This window comes from Calonectris borealis, chromosome 13 (assembly GCF_964195595.1).
Source record: "Calonectris borealis chromosome 13, bCalBor7.hap1.2, whole genome shotgun sequence".
NCBI classification, from domain to species: Eukaryota; Metazoa; Chordata; class Aves; order Procellariiformes; family Procellariidae; genus Calonectris; species Calonectris borealis.
In genome coordinates, this window is record NC_134324.1 from 867,618 (window position 1) to 889,279 (window position 21,662).

Genomic DNA, 21,662 nt, shown 5'->3' on the forward strand with positions numbered 1-21,662 from the left:
GCGCATTCCTACTAATACTTTTAAAGCTTATCAATAAACTTATCAAAATTCTTGATAAGTTCTTGCTTCTAAAACAACCCAACATCTCTATTCCTTTCCTCTGCATTGAGGGAAATAGGGTCCCAGAAATGCAGCCTTCCCTCCCACCGCCACCTCCCTCCAGCCATGAGCTGGCCCTGCTTCCAAAAGAACATGATATAAAGTATTTGTGGCTCTAGATCAAATTTATTTAAGATCTAAGGGCACTTTGAAGCTAAAAGCCAGATAGGGTGAGGCTGTTGGGGGAAGAGGAAATGGAAAAGAGGCAAAATACTCCATTTTTTCAGAGAAGGAAAGAAGCTATTGGAAAAAAGTTCTGTGCATGCAAACCTTAGACCCTCTGCAGAGGCTTTGCAATTCCACTGCTGCAGTTTAAAGCACTGACTTTGATCTTGAGGGCTGGATGGGGGCTCAGTGTCAGGAGACAAACTCACTTTTCAAGCTCAGGCATTTGCTGCTGGATGCCGAGGTGCAGACATCAGTGATTGCAGAGCCTTCGAACCTGCAGCGGGGGGGGGGGAGCGGAAATCAAAGCTCTAAAATGAAAGTGGGTTTCAGGGACTGACAACATTTCTTCTGCAGACTCTTCGGGAGCCCCCGTCCCTGTGTGAAGCTGTGTGCGTGCCGTGGAATATCTGACTGAAAGTTATAACACCCAACAGCAAACGATGGGCCTGAGCTGAGGAATCTGTCTTCAGGAATGTCCTCATGGCACAGGGTCTGGGCAAAACAGGGAGATCTGCAGAGCGAACTTTTGCAAAGGTGTGAAGGTGCAGGGTCAGGACTTTGCTCTGAAGCTGGACCTGGCTGGAGATGCTCCATCACGAACGGGAGCAAGGAAGCACCTTGTGGGCTTGTACCTGGTGCAGAAAGGCATCCCGCTTTGCATTTCATATTGCTTCCAACCCAACAACGGAGCCTGCTCCCCTCAGGAAGCCCAGCAGGAGCCAAGGGGTGCCCATCTTCTCTTATGTACACCCCACATTTCACGGCTCTTCATCCAACTTGCTGTTCTTGCACCTCTCTGGGGCATGTCCACAGCCCATTCTATGCTCTGGCCCTTGATCAACCTTCTGTGCTCTCAGAGCCTTTCAGCTTTCTTCCCCCATGTTCCTGCAGGCCGTCAGCATCTTTACACCAAGTTTGTATTTCTTAACATGAGCTTTGTTAATGGGCCAAAAAATTTCCGCCTTTTGGCAGCAATCTTCTTCCAGCTCTTGGGGACGCGCCTCCCACCAACTACCCAGATGATGTATGGGCGTTGGACACTTCCCCACACACATTAAATCTCTGGGCTGTGAAGCCCGGCAATACGTTACGATACAGAGCCCCGAGGGGCTCGGAGAGGACTTGTGCAATTGCGTGGCATAGATTTATATCCCAGGATTTTAAAAGCATAACCTCTTCACAGAGCTCCGCAGTCATCTGCCAGCAGCCTTCGCTTCGGCACAGCCACGCACAGCACCTTCCCTGCCGGAGCCGTCTTTGCTGTCTCCCTGGATAATGTTACTTCTGAGCAAATCAAGCAGCTTTTCCCTTTTACTTTGTTTTCCACTGGGATAATTCCTCGTGCCAAATCCCTCGGTTCTCACTCAGGTCTGACTTCTCTGGTCCTTCTTTCCCTTCTATTTGAGGTGAGTCTCTGCCTGTGTCTGAGGCCACGAGCTGCACGTCACGGACCAGCTCTGCTCTCCCACGGGCAGTGGGCAGGTCGATGTCGGCTGCGTGTGCAACGTCCCGCACGCCCTGCTCCGCTCTCGGCCAGGCGCGGGCAGCGTCTGCCTTTGTCAAGGCAGTTATCTGGCTGCTGTGGGACTTGATCGCTTGGGTGACATTGTTAGTCTGGGGCCGTTACTGGGTTTGTTCATCCATCTAACAACAGTCACAGCCTGCTGCCTTGCTCCCAGCCTGGGAAGCGGGATGCTGAGCTCAGCAGAACAGCCAAGGTTCAGTGTTAAATACAGAAATATGCTCATCAGCTGGAGAAATTGCCTCTGGAGGAGCTGAGGCAGATGTGAAGCTGATCCGTCTTTCCCTAAGTCAGCAGCCTCTTCCCACCCATCTGCCCATGGTCACCCTCCTGCCGAAGGGGCAGGCAGGTTTCCCCTCCCACCCAAACCTGAGCACGCCGGAGCCAGCAGCAGCGTTGTGCCCGAACCGCAGGTGGTTCCAGGCAAAGCTCTGAATCTTCAGAGCTAGACTCAGGCAGCCTTTGAAACATCCCTGGGCGCAGTCTCTGGTGCTGCCCAGCATCTCTCTCCCTCTCCTACCAATGCCTCACCAGCCAGGCACAGGCTCCGCTCCCACCTTTGGAGGAGGGACCCTCCGGAGCAGCATCCCGAGCCGACAACCCTTCTGCACAACTGACTACAGATGGACCAACAAACCTGCAGGAATGGGGCAGTGCTGGTGAGATATGAAGGATTAATCAGACCAGGACGACGTCTGCAGCCAGACAAGATGCTGGAAGCATGCATTTCAGTCCTGATTAAATCCTTTCTGCAGTTCTCCGGGCGAAGCCTGTGCCGCCCGCCCAGTGTGGCAGTCACATCAAAAGGCACGATGGTTTCAGCATCCCTGCTGAACCAATGTGATCTCGTTCAAGGACAAGAAGGAAATTCATGCACCTTTACTGCCTAACCCCAGTAGCGGGACATTTTTGGCAAACGTTCATTTACGAACAAGAGAAAGCGCTGCAACTTGTGCCATGCTCCCTGTCCCGCCAGCGCTGCATTGACGTCCCTTGACGGGTATGGCTCCTCTCGGGCTGGGCTCCCTGCACCCAGCTTGGAGAAGGGCTTGCCAGACGTCCCGTAGGACAGCGAGTGGTCCCAGCAAGCAGCAGGACTCCTGAGGGATCTCCACTTGAAACCACAGATTATTCATTTGCAGCTCCCAGCAGGGCAGCATCTTGGCCAGTCTCTACATTCCTCTTCTGTCCTCGGACCTAACCCTCCAGGCAGAAAGGAGATGGAGAAGAGGGCAAATCGGAGAAAACACAACTTTAACTGGTGCTTTGAAAGGTAAAAAAGGAACCTGGGCAAAGTTCAATCCCATTATCCAGCCATATTAACAGCGAAGAGAAGCTGTGAACTTGAGGCAGTGAACTTGAAAACACCTTCCTCCAAAAAATTCATTTATTAGCTGGCAGAAGAGGACAGGGAAGAAGGCGGCCACAGGTTTGAGAGCCTGCCAAGTAACAAGCAAACGGGCAGGAGAAACCTCTCCCCGCTGAACTATAAGAAAACACAGTAATAATTAACAATGCACACATTTGTACACGATCTTCCCCCTGGACAGGCCACCTACACACACATCGCCTTGTCCGCTTCTCTAATGTGGACCAGTTAACAGCTCCCAGAAACAACTTTGTGTCAGGTAAGTGGAAATTAGTGACTTAATATGAAACTGCAAAGGGAGAATTGGAGGCAGCATCCGATACCGCTGGGAACAGGGGCAGAGAGAGCACCACTCCTTTCTCTGCAAAGCTGGTCTGTGATGAAATATTGCAACCTGCAGTTTCTCTGATTCACCTGTAAATAATCCCTGCTCTCTCCTGCCCTAAAAAGACACCGTGCCCCGGACTTTCCTTCCTGCACATGGCCTGTCCTCCAGCAGGCACATCTGGATTTACCTCGCCTGGCTACCATCAGCGACTGCTGCTGCAGTCCCCAAACTTGGAGGCTGCACTGCTTTGAAAAACCTGTCATAAAAATAAAAAATACCAAGAGGAGCAGAAAGTGGGTTTTGTGGTGACATTTAAATTTTTTCATTTTCTGCTTCCGTATAATCTTTGAAAGCACAGATAAGAAACAGGAGTGGAGCAGCAGGTCCACACACAGAGATGCGAAGCTGCCCTTCCCCTCCTTGCCAGAGCCGCCTGGGGCAAAGGGGGGCCTTATCCAGCCCAGCAGCCTGGGCTCCCGCTGCAGCCTCACCTTAACCTGCCACGTCCTCCTAAAAGCTGCACTTTTGCCCCCATTGCTGCTCCACACAGTTACAGGAAAAGTGGACTCAGTCTCTGCTGCCTCTCTCCTGGTGAGGTCCCCTGCACATCTGGGCAGATGCCCCGCAGGCGTTGGGCAGCTCGCACCACTTCAGCCCCGTCCCTTCTTATATCAACAATGGATAATACTCCCGGAGGTGCCAAGGGAGGCGTGCATGCATGCCGGGCAGGCGTTTCCTCCCTGGACAAGCGAGAAAACAAATTCTGCCAGTCCTCGCTAGAGCGACTGGGAGCTGCATCACCGCCGGAGAGCACCGCCCGTGAGCCGGAGCCCCAGGCGTCACTGCCTGCGGCTGCGCGACTGGGAACTACAGCACCCTTCCCACTGGCAGCCCTCTCCGGCCGGGGCCAAGGGGCAGTAACGAAGGCTTGTTTAAACCTCATTTTCCCGTGGCTGGGTAAGAAGCAATTGCTGTCCCCCACTTTGCAGGTGGGGAGACTAAAGTCCAGAGGAGAAAGGCTCAGAGATGCACTACAACAGCGACAGAGCAGAGGTCTCCAGCCCCAGCAAACAGTTCCCAAGTCCACCCAGGAGCTGAAGCTGGGCTGCTGGAGAGGGCTGGCTTTATCCCAGACCTGGGGGCTGTGAGGAATGCCCCATAGGCTATCAAGGAGGCAGGCAGGGCTGCATTTTGGAAGGGAGGGCTCCGATACGAACAGCGGTGTTGAACTTTGTGCTGCTGCTGAGGCTTGGCCTCTTGCTCCCACACAGCTCCGGGGGTTTTCTCTCCAAAGCTGTGATGCTGCAGAGCCGGGCGGTCTGGTCCCGACTCCCGCAGCACAGGGGCTGGTGGAGCAAAGCCCCGACCTTGCGATGGCTCACTGTCAGCACCGCGGTTGTGTTTTGCCCTGGGAAGCCACTTTCCACATCAGAAGTGCTGTTCCCTACCACACACTTCACAGGTAAGGGACAGAAATATCTCATTAGCAAACACCGCGAGGACTACACCAACGCCGCAGCGCTTCCAGAGAAATCTGGACTGAGTGAAAATGCCCCGAGCCACAGCGTGAGCCAGACCTCGCTCACACTGTCCTTACCCCCACTTTCCCTGCTGCCGCAGCGGAGCCAGGTCCTGGCGTTGCTGGGGATGCAGCAGAGCCAGCAGGAAGCTGTTGCCCTCCACGTGTGAGTCCCCATGGAGTTTCATGTTGTTCCACATTTCTCCTGTGCATTATCACCTTTTATCATGCTGGAAAAGGAGATTGCACAAACCTGACCAAAACCTGAAGGTAAATGAAGTCAGACAGGTCCCCGCTGGAAGGGAAAGGACCCGGGAACTGGAAGAAGTAGGAGACAGAGTCTTTCTTAGGAGCAAGGGCATGTTAGTGCTCTACTGCTTAATGAGATTCATACTCAAGGTCTGGCTGACTCATGGTCTTTAATAAACTCCAACCTTGGTGGCGTAAAGAGGTTAGTTGGGGTGTCAGCTCCAGCTGGGGAGAAATGCTCTGCCAGCTTGTTCTGCTCTGCAGTCCCAGCTGAGCACTTCTTCCCTCCGTGGTTTGTGTGCTTGCTCTGGATGTGGCCATGCTCCACTGCTGCTAATTTCATTCTGTGGTTGAAAACCCCCAACATGGATGGAAGATTTAGCTAGTACCACTACAAAACAGGACCGAAGAACGTTTCCTTGCTGCACAAAGGCTGCTGTCTACACATGTGAAATAGGGTAAACGCTAGCGCATGGTAGCCCAATATGCCTCTTACCATGTTGTTCTCATTTTAATGCGTGCTCACACACCATCCCGGCACAGGGATCTGTGCCCGTGCAGTCGCACGCCCCTGCGGGGATGCTGCAGGGCTTGCTGGACTGCTCCGTGCGGCGTCTGCCAGCGAGGGTGGCATCCAGGTCCGAGGTCTTCGTGCTGAAATTCCAACCCTTTGGTGAAACTGGTCTCCACTGCCACTGAGATTGCCTCTGCCATGGGGCAGTCCCCATGAAAGCATAACGTTACCTTAGCAGGACAGCCACTGAGAGGGAATTGGAAAGTAGAAACCAGAACCATTATAAAAGTTGGACGCCCAGAAGAATTCATAAAGGGAAACGCATAGCTGAAGCTAAAGAGAAACATAGCTTTACTTGAGTTAGCATTGGCATTGTAAAGCAGCTCTGACCCCTGATCTCCTATGAGCTTTTACCAACATTGCCATCCGCTGGGCTCAGGCCATAAGAGCCGGGGAGGAAGCGCATGAACCCACCGCCGTCGGACCAGCGCTCACAGTTCCCGGAGCTGGGCAAAAACATAGTTGCAGGCAACAAAGCTATAAATATTGAAGTGAAGTAATTACCCCACTCGTTTATGGTTTAAACTCTGAGGAACAGAACCAGTTTCACCAGAGACCAACCGGGGCAGAGGTGGAGCCGCCTGTAACTGCTCTGGGCTGTGCAACGGTTGGGAAGAAGTGGAACAAATTGCTGAAGCTGTTTAAGCTGGCACACTCGGCAGTTTCTTACATATTCTGCAAACTTGCATGCTTCTTACTTCTGCAGATCATTGCAGAATAAATCACAGGAAAATATTTGGCCTTTGCTTTCCAATCATCATGCTGAAATCGTGTGAAATCGCCAACCTTAAAACAGACAAGAAGCTTGATCACAACACCTTGTTCTGATGTTGGATTTTAGACATAAATACTGAGCTGTGCTGCTTTTTAGGGTTCATACCCTCCATTGCTTTAGGCATCTTGAGAGATACAGCCTGCTAAGTGCCTTGCAGGAGGATGTTTGGGAGCCACTGCAGCAGGGAAATCCAGATTTTCAGGCTCAGGAGAAGAATTGGCTCCTTGAAGGCCACCAGGTCTGGACAAGGATTAAGCCAGTTCTGGGCTTTACTGGGGAACCAGCCCGACTTTCCTCTTGCTACTGGCTGGTCCTTTAGACACTTTTAGGTAGTTTTTGCCCCCATGGATCCAGACTTGCCTTGAGAAGCTATGGATTTCTCTTGAAATTCCTGGGGCTCTGCTGCACACTGTATTAAAGAGCTTCCTTGGACATCTGTGCCCTTGGCTGCCTGGGCAGCCCGAGACTCCTGAACTTTGCATGTAAGGACAGATCATTACCTGCGAATGTCACAGCAGAGACAGCCCGAGACGAGGGAGAAAGCAGACAGCTGGGCTGCCTTTAATTGAAAGATTTAAAGTGCTACGCAAATCCCACTTGCCAGTCCTGCGCGTATCACGCCTGTTTTGCAGCACTGCAAGGAGGTGCCAGTGCTTCGGTGGCTCACCACGGGAAAGTGCCGCTGGGGGAGGGCAGGGAACAGAGCTCGGTAGGAGCCCCACAACTGCGCGATCAAAGGAAAGCTGCAAGATGCACAAGAGACGCTAACCCACCCCACATATAAGCTGAATATTGAGGGCTAGGGGGAATAGCACCAGCAATGACTTTTGGACGATGCCCATTCTTCTCCAGCCATCTTGCAAATACTTCATGTTTCAGCCACATGGCAGCAGAGAAAGCAAAAGCATGCGAGCTGGGGAAAGGTGCTCAGAGGATGCTCCAGCTCTCCTTTTAGAGACAGCTAACATGTCATTAGTCCCAAGTTTTTTTAAATAGGAGGATAAAGTTCGGCAGATCTGTGCTATCGTTGCAGAAGGTGTAGAAGAGGATCACATCCCCCCAGTAACCTCGGCCGGTCCATACTCAGTGTGCAGGACTGCTGCAGTCGTAGCTGGGACAGTTTCCGAGGGAGCTCCCGAGGCACATCCATAGTAATGACAGATGTTACCCTGCTCACAAGTGCAATTCATTTTTATGACATCCTGGTTTTGCTGGGGCCCACGATAAATGCAATCCATTCCTTTTCTTAAGACAGGAACACCACCACGTCTCCTCATAAAGGTAATGTGTGCTGCCGTAACAACTGTCAGACAACGAGCTCCTAACGTGCTGCTGGTGCGAGCCTGGTCTTTTATCTCCAGCACTGCCAGCTTTATCATGCTGGAGGAAGAGGCCCAATTTCCACAGTGCCACTAGAAGAGGCAGTTCCTCCTTGGGTGCTCTCCAGAGGGGTGCCACTGCCCCTGGAGACCAGCTGGGAGCGGGTGGCATTTCAGCTTCCTTCTATTCTCACACAGGCTGCAAAGCGCAGTCGTGATGCCCCTCCATCACATCCTTTACAACCTCTGCAGCCAGCACAGGCTCGTTCAAACTGTCCTCAGCTGCTAAAAGCCTCCTACGTTTTGTCCACATCACTTTCTTCCCCTCCACTGCTCCTGTAATAGCTCAACCTCTTTATCCTGCTCTCTCTCTCTTTAGTCCTCTTTTTTTGTATAGTATTTGCATTGCAAGAGCCTATTCTGCTCCGCCAGCACCTGGAGTGGTACTGATAACCCCTTGGCTTTCCCAGCACTTAGGAGCTCCACGTCCACATTGTTTCTCTCCTTCCTTCATTCTAAGGTTTTATTCCCAGCAGGTTTGTGGGGAAGGGGCAATGCTGAACAATGCAAGGGTGGGCTCTATCTCCCAGCTGAATAAGAGCCGATGCCACCTGGCTAGCTAAGTGCCTCTAAGGGATGTTTTCTCCTTCCCCCAGAGCCCACCTGGAGGCTGGAATGAGGCTTCTCTCCAGTTTTCTCTGCATTATTCTCAGCAAACACCTGGGCGTTTTGCACTCTAACCCACTCTGCTATTTCTCCTGGGCTCTTCTTGCCACCACGGCTCCCGCAGTGAGAGGGAGCAATGTGAGAAAAGCACGTGTGCCTTTAGACAGCTAAGAGCAATGGGCAAATCATCTCTGGGAAAGCACTGCGTGCCATAGGGATGATCCCTCTCTTCCGATGCCCTGGGGCTCTTGGTAAAAGGCCCTGATTACAGAAAACCCTCCAGAAAGGCCTTTAATAGCATTTCTCAAGCACTGCATAGCGGTCTCCAGGGCTTGAAAAGGGATGGCTGTGGCAGGAGGTGAATCAATCAGTTCCAAGAAACATCCAAACCTGCCGACTTAGGCAGCAGGGGCTGCCCTGAGCTGCTCCACGGGAGACCCTGGTGCCTGGGCTGGGCAAGCCGGGGTCCTGCTGAGCCAGCTCTCCTGGCTGCTGTGGTCTTGTGTGAGTCTCGTGATCGACTCCTCTTCCTGGGCACGATGGAGGGATGTGCTCTGCGAGGGGCCGGCCAGGCTGGCAGGAGCTCGGCTGGGGAGCAGCAGCCCTCAGTGGGCACCGGGTGCTTGCAGAGGGCGGCTCCCGAGCATCGCCCTGGCTTGTGTCCTATATCTGCTACCTGGCACCCACCGCTGACGGGTTTGGGGGGACGGGGGCAGATACTCCTGCTTTAAACAGCCAGAGTATTTGGTTTGGCTGTAAATGCACATCCTAGGGACAGACAGGAGACATTCCTCCTTCCCTCTCCTCCCCCAACACCCCTATTCCCTTTTTGTCTCTGTGTTTCTTCCCAAACCGTCCAGGATTTTTACTGTCTAATTCTATCAATCATCAAACCCCTGTTTGTCACTCAGTGTAAGCTTATCACCTTAATTATTTTATCTATACAACCAGAAAAACCTAACAGCATCACAAATTCTAGCTCTGACTGCAATATCTCCATAAAACAAAGCACCTGCCTGTGAAACCTGCTTCTCCCAGAAACAGTCTCTAGAAATCACAGCCCCGAGTCCACGTGCAAAAGCGGTGTTTGCAATAATAATCAAATGTTTAGCAAACATCATTAGAACTAACTTGCCAATAAGCAGAAATAATTATCAGATAATTGCTTTATGGACAGCCAAGCAGGGAAATTAGGAATAGTATTTTCTCCATGTTAAACAGGGAAACACAAGCAGGGAAACAGAACCCCAAGGACAAAAGGAGCTGTTTAAGGCCACACAAGGGGAGGGCTGAGGAGAGAAATGCCCGGTCTGATCTTACACCCACCTGCCGCTTAGTTGTCCTTGTGCTGGGGACTGAAGCCCCAGCTCTGGGAGCCTCAGCATTCCCAAGGCCGGCGATCTGGAGCCACAGCCAGCTGTGTTCGCCTTGCTGGGAAGCCACCCAGCCTTGTCGCTCTGCCTCTTTTCCCAGTGTCTTGCCCACAGCACGACCCGGCACCGCGCTGCTCCTCGGTCAGGGCTCAGGCATCCGCACCGGGCTGCTCCGAGCACTGCAGGAGAGTTTTGGAGCCTTCGGCAGCTCCAGCAGAGGAACAACCCAAGTGGTGATGTTTTAACCACTTAGCCCAGGTGTTGGTATTTTAACCACTTCACCAGCAGCCCCCCCCCCAACTTGCTAAAAAGCAGGCCAGGATATTTTTTTTTCCCCCTTTCCCCACTGACCCACCTCCCCTCTGCCCTGCACGACCCGTCCTCAGCGCGGCCGCGCCCGGGCTCCGCGGGGCTCCGCGCAGGTTCCGCGGGCGGGCAGTGCCACCTAGGGGTGGCGGGGCCGCGGCTGCGCGGGGGGAGGCCGGCAAGCTGGTGGCAGTTCTGGGCGCTGCGGGTAGCGGGTTATGCAAATGAGGACATCAGCTTTAATGGCATTCCAAGATTTTTAGTCAAATTTAATTACCTTCCTTCTTCCCCCTCTCTTTGCCTGTCCCTGATCAAATTAAAACAAACAACCCCCAGCAGAGTGTTTGTGACAGGAGTCGTGTTTGAGACTAATTAAAACCTGATGATCGTCACCGAGATGAGCCTGGCAGACGTCTGTGTCAGGCGGCACGGAGGACACGCGGCACGCTTGGCGTTGGATGCTCCCAACGGCAGCTAATTAGCTGCACGCTACTGATCCTTTGTAATGCTGCGTCTTCCTGCCCGAGCTGCCGGCCGGTGGGGAGGGAGCTGGAGGGGGAACATGTGGGTCTCAATTAGCTTCAGCAATAATTTAATGGACTAATTAATAAACCCATGCGGTATCTTCTCTAGGATGCTGCTGGGCCTGGCAGGGCAAGGTCTGCGGCAGGGCAAGGTGCTGGCAGGGCCTGCCATCTGCCTTCGAACAGGGAAAGCTGGGGAGCGGGGAGGCAGCTTGCTTGAACACCCTGACTGCATGGCTGGTCTGTCCCCTTTAGCTACGTGGTCCTCGGCCCACGGCTGCTGAGGCTGGCCCTGGGCAGCTCTCCCTGCCCCAGCCCAGCGTGGGCTCCTCAGTCCTGCCCCTGCTTCCCCTCTCCTGCAAACCTCCAGGTTTGCCCTTGGTGAGGAACAACCCCAGCTGTCTCCTCTCGGGGTAATGCCGTGCACCGCCCGGCAAAGCCCTGCCACCCTGGCTGCAGCATCCCCTGAGGTCCCCTGGTCCCCAGCCCTCTGCAGCCCCGCTGCCCCCAGCGGCTGGGCACAGCCTCCCACGGGAGCGACAGCTCAGCAACTCCTGTCCCCAGGTACAAATTGCTGCGGGTCTGCGCAGAGCTGCTCAGAGCCGGTTTTGAGCCCTGGATCGTGATGTCTCAGCAACCTGCCTGGTGAGGAATGGCCCGGGGGAGCTCTTAACATCTGCCTGTCATCGCATTTGCTAATGGAGAATTAGGGCAGAAGATTCAGGCACGGATTTCGGAAAGGCTGCTTGTGAGCCTCTGCAGGTCAGGCATCTGTCTGAGAAAGTGCAGGGCCAGAACCCCTCCCCGCACCCGTTTGCTCACCCTGGCCGCTGCCCGCTGCCTGCCTCCCTCCCCGGAGCCCAGCGGCTGGGCAGGAGGCTGCCTCTGCCTTCCCTGCCTGCTGCCCGGAAAGCAGTTATCCTCCGAGCTCTGCGGGCAGATACCCGGGAGCGGTGTTGATCTGCACCAGGCTGGGCTTTCCCCTCTGGGGGCTTTGCACAACCGCAGAGGGCCCCAGCACCACCGCCTTCAGCCGGCCATGCCAGCCAGCCCCAGCCCAGCCTCACCGCCTCCGTCTTTTACGAAACAAGTTAAAATGATTCCGATGGTGAGCCCACACTGAAGTCTTTCCTCCATGCCTTTTGCCCTGGTAGTTTCGGACAGACTGCGAGCCTTCCTCCAGCACATCTCCCCTGGCTTCCAGCAATGTCTCTGTGTTTCTTTATCCCTGCTCTGCCTGTTCCCCTGAACCCCTATTTATTGACCTGAGCAAAGGAGTAAGCACCTTCTGAACGGCAGCAGATTATTTTTTCCCTTGGAGGACAATTGCTCTTTCCCCGTTGTTTCCAGTACCCGTGTGCCCTCGATGCCCATTGGGAGCAAGCCGGCGGCGCTGGCTCCCCAGCACCCGGTCCCTCCAGCCGCGCAGGTACAGCTGGCGAGGGGAGGACAGACAGCCGCCGCCCCCAGAAATAAAGACGTTGGCAGGCGTTGCGTGGCCGAGCGGTGAGGGGGAGCAAGCCACGTGTGAACCGCCTGCGACCCAACCCCTCGGCAGCCTTTCCCCGTCCTCGGGGATGTCCTTGTTATGGCATCAGTGAAGTTACTAAATTATTCCTCTTTCATATTGCTGCAAATCAATGGGTCCTGGCGGTGTCATATACAAAAGGCTGGTTTCAGTATTTTAGTTGGGAGAGTCCTCAAGGGGCGCTGGGCTCATTAATTAAATACATTTAATCAATCTGGCCTACAAGGGCACTGGTTATTTATTCATCAGAGGCTGCACAGTGCGAACCGGGTGATCTGAAAGGCAGTAAATAAACATGTAAATGAAAAGCTGAGACAGCAGAGCTTACTTGTGCCTGGGAGACTTCAGAGCTGGGTCAGATAATATGGGATCATATGTTTAATTTAACAAAATCCAATAAAAAGTGTACCTGCAGCGAACAGCCCCCCGGGGACGGGGGAGCAGGGGCAGCCGGTGCAGCTGGGGCTGCCGGGAGCACGAACCCCCCGGGCTCTGGGGCCCGGGCAGCGCCTCGGGGGCTGCGGCTGTGACGGGCCCAGCGCCAGGCAAGCAGGGGGACATGGGGGAGAAGGGAGCAGCAGCATCGCGCCGTGCCCGGGCTGGTGCCAGGCAGCAGCATCGCGCCGTGCCCGGGCTGGTGCCAGGCAGACGAGAGCCGGGCGGGCGGGTGTTGCTACAGCACGGCCTCGGCTTCCTGCGGCTTTATCTGCTTGGCTGCCTCCGCTGCTGAGGAACTGGCAGCATCGTGTTGCTCACATGTTCCTGCGAAGTTAATTACAATGAGAGCCTTTCAGGAATTAGAGAAGAGGAAGATTTCAGCTGATGGAAGTGAAAACAAAGGAGGGCGAATATGTCACTTTTCAGCTCATTCTTTGCAGAATTGTTCTCCATTCTTCTGAGAAATGCCGTGGGAGCCAAGCTGGCGGGGAAGCAGACGAGCTTCCTCCAGGTCTGCGTAAGCCCTGGTTTTACCATTGTTGGAAACTAGAGTAATTTCAATATCATCTTGAATGCAAAGACTTGCAAATTAGCGCTGAATAAAACATCGATGGTCAGAGTGGGACATTTCTGAATGCTTGATCCAATGGGTTTGCTGTGTCTCACAGTTTGGAAGAGCTTATATATTCCTCCTCCTGTTTCAGTTTTCACCCCCAAGAAGACGGATTAACCTCCACTGCTCTGGGATTACCAGAGAGCATTTCTAGAGCAAAGATAGGGGGTTCCTGAGGTCTGAGGGCGGCGGGGTGATGCCTTTCCAGCAACTTTTGTGAGCTTTAACCAGCCTCTTGGAATGCTCCTGGCTGCAGGCTTCTGCTGGGTCTGGGCAGTGCCGGTGTCATTCCTGGCTGTCACTGGTGGCACAGCTAAATACATGGGGGATGTTGGTATGGGACCGCCTGAGGGAAAGTGTATTCAGACCCCTCCGGGGGTGGATAAAGGTCTGCTAGGGGAGGGCAAGCTGCTGTTCGAAGTGAGCCAAGCAGTATTTTAGAGCATGTGGCAATGCCAGCGCGGGGAGCAGAGCCGCCGGATGGGGATCGGTGCAGGAGAAGGTCAGGGACCTGCACTGGCCCTCGGGAGGAGCAGGGCTTGATGCAGGGCAAGAGGTGGCTCCCCTGCAGGGAGGACGGGAGGAAGATGAGGTGCCACCTTGCCTGGCATGCCCGTGCAAACAGATCACACATCTGCAGGCGCTGGGGAAGAGAAGTCCGGGGTGGTTGGATGAGGAAGATGAGGAAAACCCGCCAGAAAGTGAGCACGGGAAGAAGAGCTGAGGAAGAGTGTGGCAGGGGCACAACTGCGTGGAGACTAAGCAGAGAGAAGCTCAGGCTGCATTGTCTGGATTTGGGGATGAGCCTGGGAGTGTTTGGAGCTGGGGTTTTGCTCCCAGCCCAATTTGGCACGCCAGGGTGATGCGCGAAGGGAGGGAGCTCCCTGGGAGACAGTAAGGGCAGGGGGATAAGAAGGAGTTGTTGGCAGTACTGTGGGTGGTCTGAAGAGCCAGACTTCGCAAGGAAAAAGGTAATTCAAAATGCAGATGGGTATTGAGGTTGTCAGAGTGTAGGGAGGGGCACTGGATTAGCCTGTTAATCATAATAAATGAATATGCAAAGCTGGGGAGAAGGGTTTTTCCCACCCCAGCTCCCTTTCTCCATGAGAACTCGTCTGACTCAAATGTCACCCTGTCACCGAGCTGTTTCCCTAAAGTCCCCAGACACCTGTAGCCTGGAAAACATTTGCAAATGGGTGTTTTTCCCACATTTCGTGGGTGCCCCTCAAGGAACAAAAAGCCTTTGGGAACTGGTGCTGTAGAGGTGAGTGGCTGGGGAGAACGGGAAGGTGGCCCCAGCCCCAGCCTCCTCCTCCTTCTGGTGTCCAAGATCAGGCTGAGGTCAGGGAGGACGGCAGAGCTTGCAACCCGCGCTCCCTCCCCAGCTCAGGTCCTCCGGCACGGCAGCATCACCGCCAGCCCCGTCGGCGGGCGATTCGGGGACAGGTCCCTGCAGAGCTGGGGCAGGGCGCTGCCCCCCTCGGGGGCTCTGCCTGGGGGTGCAGAGGCCAGACCTGCCCGAGCTCCCCCCTCTGCCTGCTGTGCATCCCCCCCAGGCCGGGATGCTTTCTGCGGTACCTGAGGTTTCCCCTCCCATTTTCTTGGAAACGTGAAATGGAAAACTAATGTGAAGAATATAAACTGTTAAATAGTTTCAACCATAAAGAAAGAAAAAAGGGTTCAGTTCCAGGTTTTGGCCTAATCCAGTATTTTTCCAAGCTGGTTTCTACCCCCGCGTCCCAGACTCCTAGTGATTCACAACGACCTCATTACTTTTGAGTTAACACAACAAACTTGGCTGCTTGTTGATAGTTTATTAATACCGGACTTGTTCCCATGAAGATGTGTCCTTCCCAGAAAGAAAATGCTTTTATCGTATGTCCCAAGTTTCCGGCCAACCCATTCAGTCTCCAAGCTTGCCTGGTATAAGTGCAAGAGCACGAGGAACAACAAATACAATCTTTTACGCACTTTTTCCTCCGAGGATCTCAAAGCACACACCTCCCTGAAAGATACCCTGGGCAGGGGATGTGGAGGAGTCGGTCCAGCCAGCCGTGACATGCGGTAAAGCACAGCCCAACACCTGTACTACAGCAAAGTGCAGCAGCTACGTCCCATTACGGAGACGAACAAAACACATTCCCCTAATGCAGCGCATTCCCGAAATACCTGAACAGAAAATCCATATGCTTGGAAATGAAAGCATTTGTCCTTTCGCTGTCTTCACTGTTAGCTGAAGGAGCGTGCATCTTCTCCAGGGGCTGCATGCGGGAAGACAGATGGTGAGAGTAGCTCCAGTTGCCAGTCCCTGGGGATGTGCAGAGGAATCAGTATTTGGCATCTGATTTAGCTCTGCTGCCTCTTTGAGTCACCACTGTCCCAGGCACTGAAAGATGTATGGGCTTCTGAGACAGTTAAATTAGACCTTACTAAACAGAGGGGTATGCGATCACCCCCCTCCAAAATGTCGGCTGGCAGCTCGTAATGAAGATCCAATGAATCTGTGCTCACTACCTTGAATTTGAATGTCTTCCTCCTTCCCCTCTGCAGGTCAGAACTAAACTGGTCCAGGAGAGGAGGACGGCTCTGAAACCCACAGGAGAACCCACGCAGCAGAGCTGGGGCCAGCGGGCAGGAACAGGCAGGACGGGCCTCTTCGGCTTCTGAAAAAGGGGGAGCCTTTTGGGAGCATCCTCTTTCCAAACGGTTGGGCTTCTTTGTCAAAGCAGAAATGACTATGGCAGATGCTCACCGGCCTGCAGGGAGGGTTAGTTTGGGGGCTCCCTGCAGTGAGGGTTAGTCTGGGGGCTCACTGCAAGGAGGGTTAGTTTGGGGGCTCCCTGCAGCGAGGGTTAGTCTGGGGGCTCACTGCAGCGAGGGTTAGTTTGGGGGCTCACTGCAGAGAGGGTTAGTCTGGGGGCTCCCTGCAGGGAGGGTTAGTTTGGGGGCTCCCTGCAGCGAGGGTTAGTCTGGGGGCTCCCTGCAGCGAGGGTTAGTTTGGGGGCTCACTGCAGCGAGGGTTAGTCTGGGGGCTCCCTGCAGCGAGGGTTAGTTTGGGGGCTCCCTGCAGCGAGGGTTAGTCTGGGGGCTCACTGCAGCGAGGGTTAGTTTGGGGGCTCCCTGCAGCGAGGGTTAGTTTGGGGGCTCACTGCAGGGAGGGTTAGTCTGGGGGCTCACTGCAGTGAGGGTTAGTTTGGGGGCTCCCTGCAGCGAGGGTTAGTTTGGGGACTCCCTGCAGCGAGGGTTAGTTTGGGGGCTCACTGCAGGGAGGGTTAGTCTGGGGGCTCACTGCAGCGAGGGTTAGTTTGGGGGCTCCCTGCAGCGAGGGTTAGTTTCCTGCTCACCTCCAGGTGGGACCGCGGGTGGTCCCTCACCTTTCGTGTACCTGAGCATCACACCTGGTGGCAGAAATTCTCTCTCCCTTCATGCATGCGGTGACTGAGGCTTGTCACATCCCAGGCTGTCTCCTGGCTGCTTCTCCCTCTTGCCAGGATGGTTTGGCTTCCCACCCCAGCTCTGCTGTTCACGGGACAAACGCCCACTTCCAGGTGCAGCCACGACCGCTCTCCTTGCAGGAGCAGCCTCCAGGAGGGCTGACAGCGTGGCCCAGCCTGCTCCCCTCCCTTTTCCCCCCGCAGGGTGCGAGCTCACTCCTGGGCAGTCCCCCGAGGAAAGGTCCGGGGAAGGGACGCGACGCCCGCAGCCCGGGCAGCAGCCATCAGCAGAGCCAGCGCGGGCGCCGGGGCACACGTTACAAGGGGTTCCCAGGAGCCGGGCACAAGCCAAGGGGAGCCCTGCTTAGGGGACTGCATTTCGTTAGCTGGGGAGGGGGACACCTCAGAAGCAGAAACACTAGAGAGGAGGAGGAGGCAGACATTCCGGGAGAATCCACATCTGTGAGGAAGCAGAGTGGGGTCCGAGGCAGTAATACATCCCAGATGAGGCTGGGGAAAGTGCTCTAGCACAGCATGAGTCATTGCAAGTGGAGGGGAGAGCAACAGCCCTTTGATAAGAGGCAAAGCAACTTTACTTGGCTATTTAATCTTCATTCGCTGACTGTGCCAGCTGAGAGCCTTGCACAAGGGTCCTCTGGGGATCCCGGCATTCCAACCCCTCCCTTGGCTGCCGGGCCAGTCCTTGTGTCCTTCCTGGGCACGTGGCAGTGCGGCTCTGCTGCCCGCAGGCTTCTCAGAGTGTGGGGCAGGGAGAGATGGCAACTGCCTTGCAGGGCCAGGCTTGGCTGAGGCCAGCTCTGGAGGCCTCCAGAAGGTCCCGGTCTCACCGCAGGCAGGACCCATCTCATCCACACTGGCGTGAATAGCTGAAGTTAAAAGGACCGGGACTGATGTCAGGTTGGTATGAGCCCCAAAGCTTACATCTTTGAAGATGATAATGTCCCCTCTCCAATCTTCTCTCTTGAGTAAATATCCCCCAATGGTTCAGCATTTCCTTCTGATCCTTCTCACCATTCTTCTCTGGCCTTCTCCCACATCTTTCTCAAATTGCTATGCCCGAAATGCTCTTCCTGACACACCCCAGGGCAAAGCGGAGGAGAGCCTGTACTCCACGTGTCTCAAAAATGCTGCTGCTGTCTACGCAGCCCAGGCAACATTTGATTTTCGCTCTCAGGGTGGCACGGTGCACTCATGTTCAGCTTGAGGTCCACTGCAATTCTCAGAGCCTGCCTTGCTGGCCAGTCCCCCTCCTGCTTCTGTGCTCTTGATTATTCCTAAGGGCAGAACTTCGCATCTACTCCTGTTGAACTGTGCTTCACTTTTCCCCCAAGACCGTTTCTCCTATTTCTCAAAATCATTTCAAATTCAAATCCTATTCCTGTGTCCTTCTTGCTCCATCACATATGCAAAATAAATAGGCAGGCTCTCATTCTATCAACCAAGCCATTAATGAATGCATGAGCTCAGAGCCAACCCTTCTGAAATCCTGCTCCGTGCACGCTCACAGCCTGACAGGAACACTGGATAACTTCTCCATTCGTGCAGGTTTCGGGCAGGGAGCACCCAGTTCATAATCACTTCAGTTTTCCTCTCCCTTGCTTGCGAGTGTGCCATGAGAGACAACATCAAAAGGCGCTAAAGACAAAATATAGGACAGCTCCTGCTTCTCTCTATCCATAAGGCTGTTGCTCTGCCGTGAAAAGAAACGCTGGATTGGTTTGACATGATTTTTTCTTGAGCAATCAATGCTGACTGCTTTCCTTGCCTTGTTGTCTTCTCACCGCTGACAAGCCGTTGGGAGAATGTGTCCCGGTATTTTCCCCATGACGGAGTTGTGCTGTCCGGTGTGTACCCGCCCGGCTCCTCGCCCCCGCCTCGCTGAGGCAGGCCCCCTGTTGTGCCACTGCACGGTGGCAAAATCTTCAGCAAGCCCTCCAGGGTAGCCAGCCAGAGCACCGAGCCGCTTGCACACCCGAGGGCGAGTGGCTTTAAAACTAGCGGGTGCAAAGCGATCCGGAGGAGCTGGCGAGTCCTGCCCTCTGCTCTGTGCCGGTGCCCCTGAGGGTCCCCCCAGCACCGATGCAGCGTGGGAACCGGGCCTTACAGCCCAGCGCTGCGTGGGATGCTGCAGCGGCAGAGGGCACCGGCCTTCTGGGCATGCGTGGGTCCGGGTGTGGGGTGGGCGTGGGGCCGGGCGTGGGTCCCGGCGTGGGGCCGGCGTGGGTCCCGGCGTGGGGCGGGCGTGGGTCCGGGCATGCGTGGGTCCCGCCGTGGGTCCGGGCATGCGTGGGTCCGTGCGCGCGTGGGTCCGTGCGCGCGTGCCGGCTGCTGCCGCGGGGGGGCAGCGGAGACCGCGGGAGGCGCGGCCGGGCGCTGCGCCGGGCCGCCCTGCGGGGAATCTTCCCGAGATCCAGGCTCTTTTGCAATTCAGCAGAAGAGGATGGAGAGGAGAGAGCTCTGCGGTCTGTGCTGCGCCGCTTAGCAGGGTTTTGGGGGCTCACCAGGGCGTAATGACCTCATTTGTAAAGTGAGTTCTGAAATCAAATCGATACAGGGTTGAAAGAGGAAAAGACACCCACTGAAGATGGACTCTTGACTGTGGTTTCGAAGGGATGAACTCAGTCCTTGACGGGGCAGGGGGAGGCACAGAGAGAGGAGCGAGCAAGGCAGGAGAGTGGGAGCGGGTGCAGAAATGAGCCCGCACCAGGACTAGGTCACCGAACTGTGCCCAACCTCCCTCCCTTCCGAGCTGGGCTTTCTGTTTGGCTCCTTCCCGGAGCTGGCGCTAGGCCCTGGGGATGTCCATGACTGCAGGTTTGCCAGGGCAGACACCTCCAAAGCTCAAGCTGGTAGGTGCTGCCTGGGGTCGGCGCCGGCTGCTGCCAAGAGCATCCTCTTCAGAAGCGTTTTTGCTCCCCTCTCACGTTTGTTTCCCAGCCTCTCTCCCTCCTTCCCTCCCGTCTGTGCCCCTGGAGACACTTGTGTGGAAGTGGGATCTTTGTTTCGGGGGTGCAGAGCCGGTGCTCGCCCCACCTGCAGCCAGCATCCCCGCCTGGGACGCGCTGCGGTTGCCGAGGCGATGGTTATGATGTGATAAACAGAGGGAAATGGTGATGACGCCAGCTGGGAAAGGGCAGAATGAATTTTATTTCACGTTTATTGAAGCCCAAATTACCATAAGAAACAGCTTCCTTGTGTGCAAACAAGGGAAACTGAGACCCTTTGGGCTGCATGGGTTCTCTCTGGTCTGGGCTCAGAAACCAGGCTTTTAGCAAACATCCCTGACCTGCTGTTTGAGCTGAGCTGCGGGTTTTCCATGGAAATGTCTGTTTACATTTGGAGACAGATATCAGGGTGTTTGGGAAGGCTCTTTTGGCAAGCGTGGTGCGGAGATGGCCACAGCAGGATGCTCTGGCTTTGCAGAGAGCTGGCTCCCCTCTCCGGGATGCACGCACCAGAGCAGCACGGGAGGCGGGGACGGAGCCAGTGACCCCACGGTGGGACAGGAAAGGTCTGTCTCCTCTGACCAAACTGGGAGGAGGGTCCCAGCAGAGGTTATGACTGATCTTACGGCAGATAAGGAAAAACAAAGCCTAGACTTTGCAGCCAGTGCTACGCTTGTACAAGCTCCGGTTGCTGATGTATTTTAATCTTTTTCTCCCACCTTCCCGGGCTGCAGTATGTAGGGCTGGAGAGACAGAAAGAGGTTCCGTTCTGCTCCTGCTCCGATGACTCATTGCCAAGCTCGCAGGGGCATCTGGCCTGGCTTCAGAGGTGGCTCAGAGGAGCTGCTGGACCCCCTCAGCGTGAGCTGATGAGCTGACCGAGTGTGAGCTAACCCCGGCGCGAGTCCCTGGGACAGGGTCAGACACGGGAGAGAGCAGCAGCCAGCGCTGAAGAGGACAGCCTGTGCTAGCGTGTGGCCGGCGGGGAGCACACCGGGGCCCGGGGCAGCGGCAGCTCCAGGGGAGCCCACTCCTGCGCCGGAGGAGGAGCAGCTTGCTGGCATCTCCCCAAGGCGCTCTGTGCGGGGCTTGCGCAAGAGATGGGTGTTGTGTGACGGGCTGACATCGGCTCCGGACAATCTCCCAACACAGGATTTTAAATACATCTTAAAACTTTTGCTAATGTCTGAGGACCCAAGCTGATGGCGGCTCCTGAAGGCGCTGAAACCAGAAGGCGTGTGTTTTACAGCAGATCCTGGCTGGACTCAGGATCCTCTGCCTTCGTACCCCAGCTGTGGCAAAACCAGTCTCTAAAACTGGCTTTGGCATCTGTCAGACATCCCATCGCTTCCCCTCCTCACCACCAGCGCCTGGCAGAGAGCGTGCACGTTGTCTGCCCAGCCCGCACTGCCTGGCCTTCGGGGGATGCTGCTGGCCGGGTTAGGGCGCTCTGTGGCCGGGCTTCCCTGCGGCTCCGGCGTGGGGCCCCTGTGGGAGCGCAGAGCAGTTCGTGTGCTCCTGCAGGGTAGGAGCAGATTAGGGTAAAATGTGTGTGTGGGTGTTTTCTCCCACCTCTTCTCTGTTTTGCTGCAAAGGCAAACCACAGCAACCTGCTCCAGGTCCTCTGGAGAAGTTATGGCAAATGAGTTTACGGAAAAGCAAGTACCTCAGAGATGAATTTCCATCTATAGCTAAAAGTATCCACCATGGGCTCATTCTCTCTATGTGTTCCAATGAAGCCCCAGCGGCAGCTGCCGCGGTACGGACAGTCTCTGGCAGGAGCTGCATCTAGCAGTGGGGAAGATCCGACAGCGGTAATGTTAGACTCACTCGCAGATGGAATTGCATTCGCTGATTTTCAAAACCAGGAGGGACCATATATAATTATCTAG